Source organism: Entelurus aequoreus, linkage group LG06 (genome assembly GCF_033978785.1).
Source record: "Entelurus aequoreus isolate RoL-2023_Sb linkage group LG06, RoL_Eaeq_v1.1, whole genome shotgun sequence".
NCBI lineage: Eukaryota > Metazoa > Chordata > Actinopteri > Syngnathiformes > Syngnathidae > Entelurus > Entelurus aequoreus.
In genome coordinates, this window is record NC_084736.1 from 61,495,521 (window position 1) to 61,506,029 (window position 10,509).

A 10,509-nucleotide genomic window follows, 5' to 3' on the forward strand; every position below is an offset into this window, starting at 1 on the left:
TACATAAAGCTAGCCTAAATAGCATGTTAGCATCGATTAGCTTGCAGTCATGCACTGACCAAATATGCCTGATCAGCAAGTTAAAGCAGTGGTCCCCAACCACCGGGCCGTGGCCCGGACCGATTGGTACCGGGCCGCGCAAGAAATAAAAAAAAATAAATAAAAAAATGTTTTTTTTTTTTTTTTTTTTTCTTATTTTTTATTAAATCAACATAAAAAATAGATCAATACAGTCTGCAGGGATACAGTCCGTAAGCACACATGTTTGTATTTCTTTATAGAAAAAAAACCAAATGCCACCCCCCCGGTCCGTGGGACAAATTTTCAAGCGTTCAAGCTACAAAAAGGTTGGGGACCACTGAGTTAAAGTACCAATGATTGTCATGCATTCACGCACAGCATAAAAAGATTGGTGGACAAAATGAGACAAAAAAGGAGTGGCATGAATTACAGTTATACATGTAAACAAACTACAGTGAGTTCAAGGACCGCCAAAATTAGTAGGACAAAAGGGCGCTGGCCAAATACTCTCATCAGTAAAGCATGTTTAATACAAATGGTGGGATTTCTAACAATTAGGGAGGTTTGTGTCATGTTGTCCTCCTACAGAAACCCTATTAAAACAAAAATAAATTGTTCCCCTCATATTATTTTCATACACTTTTGAAAAAGCTCCAGGGCGGCACTAAAGAGTCGCAGGTTGAGGACCCCCGTGCTAAGTCATCCATCAGGGGATGGGACAACCACTCTCGTGTAAATTATAGATTGTGTATGCAAATGATCTTCTATGTGAGCATCTATAAATGTACAAATTGCTTCGCTCTTTAACAATTAAACATTTCAAACGCTCAACCCTGCACATTCATATTTATGTTCTGATGGCAGAGAAGTCTTAAGACATATGTTGCTTTTTTCTGACTTTATATTGTGTATATTTATTGTATTCTTGTTAGTACTGCGGCATCTCAATTTACGAGCTGAATTGGCGAGTAACGGAGCTCTTTACTCATAACAATTGTATCTCCAATCAACATATCCCATTAAAGTGAATTAAAATCAATTTAATTAAAATAGTGAAAAAATAAAATAGCGTGTACCATGAGTGGGCATGTTGTGTGTCATCTACTAACACTGCGTGTGCCTTGTGTGGTGTTCGGTGTCTGTGGGACCCGTTTTCATTTTTTATTAAAAGAAAAATGATACAATTAATTAATTTTTCAAACTGAGACTCACTGACTTTGGCTCATTTTCTGTGAGGGACATACATCAGAATACATATTTAATGACCACACACCATACACCCCCCCCACACACACACACACACACATTTCTATTACATATAAGATGTCCGGGTCCAGTGGCTAATAGAAGTGTGGAAATTGATGTTTTGTGTACCACACGCACCCACCCACCCACTCACACACACACACACACACACACACACACACACACACACACACACACACACACACACACACACACACACACACACACACACAGCAGGCCTAAACAGGAGGAGGACAGAGTGTAGGTACACAGAACATCAAAGGGTCAAATGTGCGAGAAAATTAGAGCAAACAGTGTTGACAAACAATGTTGCAACCTTGTGTGGGAACCGCAGGTGCAGAAACACAAAAGAAGAATCCCTGTGGGATGCAGAAACTGGCAGAGAAATTTTCCGTGCAACGTTCATATTGTTGTTACTCAGCCAGCGTTTGTGGGTCTAATGGACCCGTTCCATTTTGTGGCTTTTAATGCCTCACAATCAAACACTTTTGTATTAAAATACTGAACAGATGTTTACCTTATCCCAATAAACATCTGTTCAGTATTTTAACATAAAAGTGTTTGATTGTGAGTGGAGATGTCCGATAATATCAGCCTGCCGATATTATCGGCCGATAAATGCTTTAAAATGTAATATCGGAAATTATCGGTATGTTTTTTTTAAATTATCGGTATCGTTTTTTTATTTATTTTTTTATTTTTATTTTTTTAAATTAAATAAACATAAAAAACACAAGATACACTTACAATTAGTGCACCAACCCAAAAAAAACCTCCCTCCCCCATTTACACTCATTCACACTCATTCACACAAAAGGGTTGTTTCTTTCTGTTATTAATATTCTGGTTCCTACATTATATATCAATATACAGTGTATCAATACAGTCTGCAAGGGATACAGTCCGTAAGCACACATGATTGTGCGTGCTGCTGGTCCACTAATAGTACTAACCTTTAACAGTTAATTTTACTCATTTTCATTAATTACTAGTTTCTATGTAACTGTTTTTATATTGTTTTACTTTCTTTTTTATTCAACAAAATGTTTTTAATTGATTTATCTTCTTTTATTTTATTAATTTTTTTAAAAAGGACCTTATCTTCATCATACCTGGTTGTCCAAATTAGGCATAATAATGTGTTAATTCCACGACTGTATATATCGGTATCGGTTAATATCGATATCGGTAATTAAGAGTTGGACAATATCGGAATATCGGATATCAGCAATAAAGCCATTATCAGACATTCCTAATTGTGAGGCATTAAATGCTACAAAATGCAACGGGTCCATCAGACCCACAAACGCTGGCTGAGTAACAACAATGTGAACGTTACACAAGGGTTAATACCACTAATATGTTGCATGATCCAAATATATTGCACTACAATTAAAAATAAAATAATACACGGTATAATGTGACTTTTGGATTGAATCATTTTCCATCAGTTGGTGTAATTGTACACCCTTCTGCCTTATGGCAGAGGGCATGGGTTTGATTTCCGGCCAAAAACCATTCGTGCGATTGACTCGCTGTGGCAACCTCTCATAGGGAAATCGCCGAAAGGGAAAACAAAATGATTTTCCATCAGATATACAGCTCAGACTTGTTGGATTTTTTATTTTTTATTTTTTTTTACCCCAAAGTCTCACATCACCACAGCGTCTGCATCCATTGAATTGGTGTCGGGGACAGTTGGCTGTGAGCCCCCCCACGTCGCCCACGGCATGTGACTGCTGCAGGAAATGTGCTTAGCGAAGCGTTCCCACTGCACTGTAGATACAAATTACCGCACCAGACAGCCCGGAGATCATTCTGTAGCAGAATATGCAGCTTTTTGGTGGTTTTACAAAATATTCGATGAAGAGCGTGAATTATCTCCCGCGCCCTCGTCACAAAACACCCACCGAGCCCCCATCTGCGCTGGGCCACGTGTGTGAGGTATGATTCAGAACGACAACACGGTGGAAATCACATTGTGTGGCATTTAGGATCGCATGTGAGCGTGTGTGAGTCAGCTTTGCAGCATTGTGCACTGGCACCAGTTGGTGTCAGCTGTTGGTGTGCCGGCATAAGTGTCTGTCAGTTGGCTGCTATAGCAGGTGTCTCAGGCACCTTGAAGCCTGCGTGGATAGGAAGTCAGTAGCTCTCTCTTGATTAAAAAGTGCATCTACTAAAGATAGGAAAACCCCACAGTTAATCCAAATTATAAACTTTAATTAAGCACTTAATTAAGTTATCACAAAACTGTGTGTTTCAATGACTTCCCGGCGAGAGGACAAAAGCTGTCTTTGATCCTATCAAGAAAGAAGGCTTGTAAAACTCCACTGTGTAGGATGGGAAGCAACATGAAGGTGTTCTGTTTCTTTGATGTATTGCAATCCACAGAAAGATTTTGTCTTGACCCGAGGACTACAAAGCGGAGAGAAAGCAGGACCTGACTCCCCTCCAGGCACCTTTTCTTTGAACTGTTTTACGACCTGTAATCAAAGGTGATGGCTGTTTACGACCCCCCTCCCTTAGAAACAGCTGTTGCCATGTAATCAGCATACTTGCCAACCCTCCCGATTTTTCCGGGAGACTCCCGAATTTCAGTGCCCCTCCCGAAAATCTCCCGGGGCAACCATTCTCCCGAATTCCTCCCGATTTTCACCCGTACAACAATATTGAGGGCGTGCCGTGATCACACTGCCTTTAGCGTCCTCTACGCCCTGTCATCGCGTCCGCTTTTTCTCCATACTAACAGCGTGGCGGCCCAGGCACATGTTGTATGCGGCCTCTACACACACGTAGGTGAATGCAAGACATACTTGATCAACAGCCATACAGGTCACACTGAGGGTGGACGTATAAACAACTTTAACACTGTTACAAATATGCGCCACACTGTGAACCCACACCGAACAAGAATGACAAACACATTCCGGGAGAACATCCGCACCGTAACACAACATAAACACAACAGAACAAATACCCAGAATCCCTTGCAGACCTAACTCTTCCTGGACGCTACATTATACACCCCCGCTACCACCAAACCCCCGCCCCCCCAATCCCCCTACACCTCAAACCCCCCCCCCTCATCTCCCGAATTCGGAGGTCTCAAGGTTGGCAAGTAAGGTAATCAGGGAAAGTCCAAATAAAAGAGGAGGCGTACAATCTTTCGTCAGAGCGTGGTGACACTGTACAAGGGTACAGGTGTACGCATTTCTCCTCATTGAGACAAATTTAATTCTGTCTGTATTTAATTCCTTGCTTCTTGTCTTGTTTAATAGATGTCATCAGTGTTTGAACCTGACATCTGGTCTCATCGACGCTGCTTCTACTACTCACACGGACTTTCTTTTTTTCTTTAGTTTATTTCGAACTTGACCACTCTTACTGCATAATACATCACACAATTTCATATCATTTCACTTTACATCATGTTCGAGAAGGAGTAGGAAGAAGCAAAGCGTATTTAATCCTACCCCTTTCCCACTTCAGAGCGTTTACAAATATATACATTCATTTACTGACTTTTTTTTTAGTAAAATGACATCCGTGAATGAGCAATACAACAGTTTTGTAATATATAATTAAGTCAGTCATTATTAACATACTGAGATGAAGACTATCTTATTTTCAATAAGGTTGAAAGTGTTTCTCATAATTTTCCTTCTTTGTACTTTGTAAGCACTATTAATTTGAACAACCTCTTAAACTGGATCATATCAGTACAATGTTTAACTTCTTTACTTAATCCATTCCATAATTTAATTCCATACTGATATGCTGAAAGTTCTAAGTGTTGTACGTGCATACAAATGTTTTAAATTAGATTTTCCTTTAAGGTTATATTTCTCCTCTTTAGTTGAGAAGAATTGTTGTACATTCTTTGGTAGCAGGTTATAGTTTGCTTTGTACATCATTTTAGCTGTTTGCAATTTTACCATATCATCGAACTTTAATATTTTTGACTCAATAAATAAAGTGTTTGTATGTTCTCTATATCTAATATTATGTATTTTTTTATAACCAAAACATGCAATTTCGAGAGAATTTGCTCAAATGTGAACTGAAATGCTACCGTTAGTGTGCTGACAGTTAGAGTGTGTTAAGTGCCAGGTACAGTCGCGATCAAAAGTTTGCATACACATGTAAAAAACATAATTGAGTTTCCAATAATTTCTACAACTCTTATTTTTTTTGTGATAGAGTGATTGGAGCACATACTTGTTGGTCATAAAAAAAACATTCATGAAGTTTGGTTCTTTTATTTATTTATTATGGGTCTACTGGAAATGTGACCAAATCTGCTGGGTCAAAAGTAAACATACAGCAATGTTAATATTTGGTTACATACGCCGTCATGCCTGTTAAAAAAATGTTTTAAAAAATTGGGAACCGGTACTTTTCAAACAGAGTATAATACCGTTTTTGATTCATTAGTACCGCGATACTATACTAGTACCAGTACAACCCTAGTACTTCATTATGCTAGAAAACGTTAAATGTGATGGTGCACCAAGAGTCAAGTACAGCAGGAATGGGTTTTAGGAACTCTTGGCAATATAAGCATGTCTTCCTTAAAGTCCCCTTGAAGCTTTTAAGTCTTCAAAGTAATCCTCTCTGTCCAAACCTTTTGCCCCAGACATCATTTGCAGTTTGGGCACTCCATATAGGACGCATGTGTATTTTAGCGCAGATTTGGGTTAAGACGTCTTTGCGAAAACAGAATTTTCTCGAGCATACATGCTGCAAATTGTGCAACTTCTATAGCAGAAGATGTAGAGTAGTAAAGTGTTTTTTTAGGCCAACAATACACCAAAGCAGTAAAAAACTAAATTTTGCTTCTAAATACACTATATTGCCAAAAGTATTTGGCCACCTGCCTTGACTCACATATGAACTTGAAGTGCCATCCCATTCCTAACCCATAGTGTTCAATATGATGTGGGTCCACCTTTTGCAGCTATTACAGTTTCAACTTTTCTGGGAAGGCTGCGGAGTGTGTTTATAGGAATTTTTGACCATTCTTCCAAAAGCGTATTGGTGAGGTCACTGAGAAGACTGGCTCTCAGTCTTTGTTCTAATTCATCCCAAAAGTGTTCTATCGGATTCAGGTCAGGACTCTGTGCAGGCCAGTCAAGTTCATCCACACCAGTCTCTGTCATCCATGTCTTTATGGACCTTGCTTTGTGTACTGGTGCACAGTCATGTTGTGAAGAGGAAGGGACCCTCTCCAAACTGTTCCCACAAGGATGGGATCATGGAATTGTCCAAAATGTTTTGGTATCCTGGAGCATTCAAAGTTCCTTTCACTGGAACTAAGGGGCCAAGCCCAACTCCTAAAAAACAACCCCACACCATAATTCCTCCTCCACCAAATTTCATAATGCAGTCCGAAATGTACCGTTCTCCTGGCAACCTCCAAACCCAGACTTGTCCATCAGATTGCCAGATGGAAAAGCATGACTCATCACTCTTGGTGATGTATAGCTTAGACGCAGCTGCTCGGCCATGGAAACCCATTCCATGAAGCTCTCTGCGTACTGTACGCGGGCTAATTGGAAGGTCACATGAAGTTTGGAGCTCTGTAGCCACTGACTGTGCAGAAAGTCTGCGACCTCTTTGCACTATGCGCTTCAGCATTTCCCGACCGCCCCTCTGAGTTGCTGTTGTTCCCAAACTCTTCCATTTTCTTATAATAAAGCCGACAGTTGACTTTGGAATATTTAGGAGCGAGGAAATTTCACGACTGGATTTGTTGCACAGGTGGCATCCTATGACAGTTCCACGCTGGAAATCACTGAGCTCCTGAGAGTGGCCCATTCGTTCACAAATGTTTGTAGGAACAGTCTCCATGCCTAAGTCCTTGATTTTATACACCTGTGGCCGGGCCAAGTGAGTAGGACACCTGATTCTGATCATTTGGATGGGTGGCCAAATACTTTTGGCAATATAGTGTACCATACCGACATTATTTGGTATGGTACGGTATGGGGCGGTATAGCTCGGTTGGTAGAGTGGCCGTGCCAGCAACTCGAGGGTTCCAGGTTCGATCCCCGCTTCCGCCGTCCTAGTCCCTGCCGTTGTGTCCTTGGGCAAGACACTTTACCCACCTGCTCCCAGTGCCCACCCACACTGGTTTAAATGTAACTTAGATATTGGGTTTCACTATGTAAAGCACTTTGAGTCACTAGAGAAAAAGCGCTATATAAATATAATTCACTTCACAATTCACTTACTTATAAAGCCCTTCAATACACAGTTATGAAATGTTGCAAATCTGGATGAGTTTGTTTGCAGGGGGGGAAAAAAAAAGAACAATCCACTCCGAGTAACACTAGCAACATCAAATTTTGAGAAGGAGCCAATTCATTTGGGACAGGTAACCATGGTAACACACAGTGAGTAGGAGCAAAAGAGAGTGGATATATTTCAAAGGGAATGATATCATGCAATGATGGCAGACAAATAAAATCGTTGAGCGGAGTCGTCCCAGCAACCTGCGAACACACGCTGGTGTCAAACTCAAACATGCACTTCAAGGAATGTATGGATCTTCCTCTCCTATACGCCCTGCTGACATTTCTGCTCACATATGGTTTTCCATAAGGAGACACCCTCCAGGAAGAACTGGAAGACGGGAACAACCCCACTCTCATGTGGGTCAACGTAAAGGATGGAGTGGATATTATTCACAGCTGCACTGAGCAAACACAAACTCCTCTGTCCTGCTCTCCGGAGTCACCGCGCGACATCCCATGGTGAGGCTTAATTAAATCTTTACCACACACTCCTCTTTCATCCCTCTTCATCTGCCATGTTGGCAAACGAATGACTGTGTCATCTGTGCACGTTTATTAAAGCCGGGCCTCTTGGTGGGTGTGGTCTAACAGTGCCTCTTATTGTCATTATATTTATAAAATCGTTATGTAATAACAAGGACAGGGGATGCAGTCATATCACACATGCATAAAATATTCTCAGTCGCGGTTTGGTTGTTTTTAAACACTAACCGATCTCATGTGTAGCCTTTTTAAACACAAGAGCCATCATGCATCATTCAGGGAGCTTGTTCCTAAGTGGGAAACAATAACGGTTTTTGTGCCTCAGTGAGGCGGAAAGAGTGAGGCCCTTCTTCGTGTCGACATTGTTTACCCTTTGTTCGACAACAGTACAATGTCAAGGCCGACTCGAATTGTGCGACACTGCAGGCTGTGTGTAGCAGATGCTGGTACGAGTCACCATTCAAACACAACTAAGGCCCTGATATACTCCGATCCAAATAACAGGTTAAAAATAGCGAGTGGTCTTCGTGAGCGTGTTGAAGATGATCTACTAAGTGTGCAAAAGTGGTGCATGGATTCTACCGGCTGTCATCATGAAGATACTCCACATTCATGACATTATATGGTCCAATGGTTCAAACTGCACACTAAAAAATGCTGGGTTATTTTGATAATTTATGAGTTGCGAGTGTTGGGTTACATTTTTGAGTTATTTCTATGAAGAGCAATCCCTTTTTTGGGTTATAAGGGTTTTATCTTAACTCAATTTCTGGGTTTTCAAAACTATGAACCATTTTTGGGTTGTTTTTCAATGAGTAACACATTTTTGGGTAAAAGGCTTTCTTTATTAAAGAGGTACTTTGTTCTTGAAGGGAATTTTATTAAGGATTAATAGTTCCCAAACGTTTACTGAGTGTTGTTAAAAGGAAAGGCCATGTAACGCGGTGGTAAAAATGCCCCTGTGCCAACTTTTTTGAACCCACAATCCTCCCACAGCAAGATCCAACACTCTTGTCTGGATGGATGAATGGGCAAATATAACATGAACCGACTTTTCTAGACAATATAGAAATTTGATCTAGACAACAGATATACAGTATATACAACCCCTGGGGAAAAAAAATGGAATAAAAAAAAAAGCAGAAAATCGATATGACAAAAAACTATAGTCATTTCAAGGGGGAAATTTCTGGCTTTAAGAAACACTAAAATAAGTCGAGAAAATAAATGGTTGTAGTCAGTAACAGTTTCATGTTTTGATCAAACAGAGTGAAAAAAATGTCTAAATTCTGAAAAAAAAAAAAAAAAATGGAATCACCTTGTAAATTTTCATTTTCAAAGCCAACACCTGTATCAGATTTAATTTGTTAATTCGTCTGCAATTAAAAAGAGTGTTCACACCTTGGAAAGCTGTTGCACCAGGTAGATTGACATGAATCATGGCTCCCACACAGGAGATGTCAATTGAAACAAAGGAGAGGATTATCAAACTTCTTCAAGAAGGTCAATCAACACGCAATGTTGCAAAAAATGTTTAGTGTTCAAACTCTGGACAAAGTTCAAACATCATGGGAAGGTTGTAAAAGGCAAGCCTAGTGGTAGACCAAGGACATCATCAAAGCCTCAAGACAGAACATTTGAAGCAAGATGTCTTTGAAAACAAAATGCAGAGCAAAACAAATGAAGAACAAATGGGTGGCAACTGGAGTCACCGTCTGTGACCGAACTGTAAGAAACCACCTAAAGGAAATGGGATTTGAATACAAAAACGCTCAACAAAAGCCGTCATTAACATCTAAACAACAACAAAAAAACAAGGAAAAGCAATCGTGGACTATGGCTGACTGATGAAAGTCATATTTAGTGATGAATTGCAAATCTACAGAGCAAAGTGATGACGCTGGAACTTTCGTTTGGTGCCATTCCAATGAGATTTATGAAGACGACTGCCTGAAGAAAACATACACATTTCCACAGTCACTGACAATATGGGGCTGCATGTCAGGTAATGGCACTGGGGACAAGGCTGTCATCACATCTTCAATAAATGCACGTTTACATTTTGGACACGTTTTTTATTACATCAATTGAGAGAATGTTTTGGGAGGATGGCGTCATTTTTCTGGATGATAATGCATCTAGAGCAAAAACTTCCCTTGAAGAAAGGTACATCAGGTCAGTGTCATGGCCTGCAAATATCTCAATCACTCCAAGAGAAAATCTGTGGTGGAAATTGAAGACAATGGTCCAAGACAAGACTCCAACCTGCAAAGATGATCTGACAACATCAATCAAAGCAGTTTGTCACTCGTTATGCCCACGCCTCAGAAACTGTAAGCTGTTATAAAATGCTAGAGCAGTGGTTCTTAACCTTGTTGGAGGTACCAAACCCCACCAGTTTCATATGCGCATTCACCGAACTCTTCTTTAGTGAAAAAGAAAA